The sequence below is a fragment of the Schistocerca cancellata genome, unplaced genomic scaffold (assembly GCF_023864275.1).
Source record: "Schistocerca cancellata isolate TAMUIC-IGC-003103 unplaced genomic scaffold, iqSchCanc2.1 HiC_scaffold_925, whole genome shotgun sequence".
NCBI classification, from domain to species: Eukaryota; Metazoa; Arthropoda; class Insecta; order Orthoptera; family Acrididae; genus Schistocerca; species Schistocerca cancellata.
Genome location: NW_026046933.1, coordinates 135,001 through 137,500, shown reverse-complemented (window position 1 = coordinate 137,500; position 2,500 = coordinate 135,001). Strand labels below are relative to the sequence as shown.

The 2,500-nt window shown below is 63.4% G+C and overlaps 1 pseudogene; it reads left to right on the top strand.

The window, feature by feature from the left end:
* Window positions 1-2,500, top strand: part of LOC126149396 (large subunit ribosomal RNA) — a 7,347-nt pseudogene that overhangs the window by 1,414 nt on the left and 3,433 nt on the right.

Sequence of the window (2,500 nt, the reverse complement as noted above, 5' to 3'; positions counted from 1 at the left end):
GCTGAAGCCGCGAGCAAACGACTCGGATCGGAGTGCCAAGTGGGCCACTTTTGGTAAGCAGAACTGGCGCTGTGGGATGAACCAAACGCCGAGTTAAGGCGCCCGAATCGACGCTCATGGGAAACCATGAAAGGCGTTGGTTGCTTAAGACAGCAGGACGGTGGCCATGGAAGTCGGAATCCGCTAAGGAGTGTGTAACAACTCACCTGCCGAAGCAACTAGCCCTGAAAATGGATGGCGCTGAAGCGTCGTGCCTATACTCGGCCGTCAGTCTGGCAGTCATGGCCGGTCCTTGCGGCCGGCCGCGAAGCCCTGACGAGTAGGAGGGTCGCGGCGGTGGGCGCAGAAGGGTCTGGGCGTGAGCCTGCCTGGAGCCGCCGTCGGTGCAGATCTTGGTGGTAGTAGCAAATACTCCAGCGAGGCCCTGGAGGGCTGACGCGGAGAAGGGTTTCGTGTGAACAGCCGTTGCACACGAGTCAGTCGATCCTAAGCCCTAGGAGAAATCCGATGTTGATGGGGGCCGTCATAGCATGATGCACTTTGTGCTGGCCCCCGTTGGGCGAAAGGGAATCCGGTTCCTATTCCGGAACCCGGCAGCGGAACCGATACAAGTCGGGCCCCTCTTTTAGAGATGCTCGTCGGGGTAACCCAAAAGGACCCGGAGACGCCGTCGGGAGATCGGGGAAGAGTTTTCTTTTCTGCATGAGCGTTCGAGTTCCCTGGAATCCTCTAGCAGGGAGATAGGGTTTGGAACGCGAAGAGCACCGCAGTTGCGGCGGTGTCCCGATCTTCCCCTCGGACCTTGAAAATCCGGGAGAGGGCCACGTGGAGGTGTCGCGCCGGTTCGTACCCATATCCGCAGCAGGTCTCCAAGGTGAAGAGCCTCTAGTCGATAGAATAATGTAGGTAAGGGAAGTCGGCAAATTGGATCCGTAACTTCGGGATAAGGATTGGCTCTGAGGATCGGGGCGTGTCGGGCTTGGTCGGGAAGTGGGTCAGCGCTAACGTGCCGGGCCTGGGCGAGGTGAGTGCCGTAGGGGTGCCGGTAAGTGCGGGCGTTTAGCGCGGGCGTGGTCTGCTCTCGCCGTTGGTTGGCCTCGTGCTGGCCGGCGGTGCAGGATGCGCGCGCCTGCGCGGCGTTCGTGCCCCGGTGCTTCAACCTGCGCGCAGGATCCGAGCTCGGTCCCGTGCCTTGGCCTCCCACGGATCTTCCTTGCTGCGAGGCCGCGTCCGCCTTAGCGTGCTCCTCCGGGGGCGCGCGGGTGCGCGGATTCTCTTCGGCCGCCATTCAACGATCAACTCAGAACTGGCACGGACTGGGGGAATCCGACTGTCTAATTAAAACAAAGCATTGCGATGGCCCTAGCGGGTGTTGACGCAATGTGATTTCTGCCCAGTGCTCTGAATGTCAACGTGAAGAAATTCAAGCAAGCGCGGGTAAACGGCGGGAGTAACTATGACTCTCTTCTTTGTCAACCAAGAGCTGATTAGGATGTTCCCCGACCGAACGCTTGAGGCAATCAAGTGCCGACGGCGGCAAGCTGCCCACAAGCAGCTTGTCCGCGAATTCATGGAGGCACTTGAGATCGGTCGGGGGGAAGAGCCGGCGTCCCGCCGGGGAGCGGTGACGCAGCCGCCTGACGCGGGCGATGGCGCTGCGCCGTCCGACGACGCAGCTGCGGACTTCGCGGCCGACACCACCGGGCCGCCTGCGGAGGGGCCGACTGACGCCGCCATCTGGGAGCATCTCGCGGAGCTGCCTGCTTCCGCCCAGCGTTTCTCTGCCCTGGACCGAGTTGTTGGTCTGGGGCGGGGTACGCCGCCTGAGGTCATCTTGGGCATGCTCCCGGATGCCCTTGCGTCGGTCGGGTCCAGGAGGGAGAGGACGAGTACCAGGACACAGCGGCCGCGCCAACCATCCAAGCGGCCGCCTGCCGCCCCGCCGCTGCAGAAGCGCAAGCGGCGCCGTTGGGAGTACGCGCGGACGCAGGACGCCTTCCGCAGGTCGCGTGCGCGTTGCGTGCGTGGCCTGCTGGACGGCACCCTGCTGCAGCCGCCACCTGACATCCCCGGTCTGCTGGACTTCTGGGCGGACCTCTTCACCAAGAAGCCGATCTCCACCGCCGGCTTCATCCGTGACCGCCTTCTCCCGCACTCGGAGCCTGTCGCTCCTGAGTGCCTATGGGGGCCGGTCACGCGTGAGGAGGTCGCTGCTGCCTTGCCGCCCAGGGGGTCGGCAGCCGGGCCGGACGGCCTTACCCCAGCGGAGCTGCGGCGCCTGCCGCACGAAGTCCTGGAGAAACTCTTGAACCTCTTCCTCCTGGCCCGCGCCCTCCCCGAGAGTTTGCTTCGCGCGCGGACGATACTACTCCCCAAAACGGCTGCACCAACATCCCCCGCTGACTTTCGCCCCATTACGGTCTGCTCGGTGTTGGCGCGGACCTTTCACAAGGTTCTCGCGTCACGCCTGATGCGTGCTTGTGCTGTGGACGAACGTCAG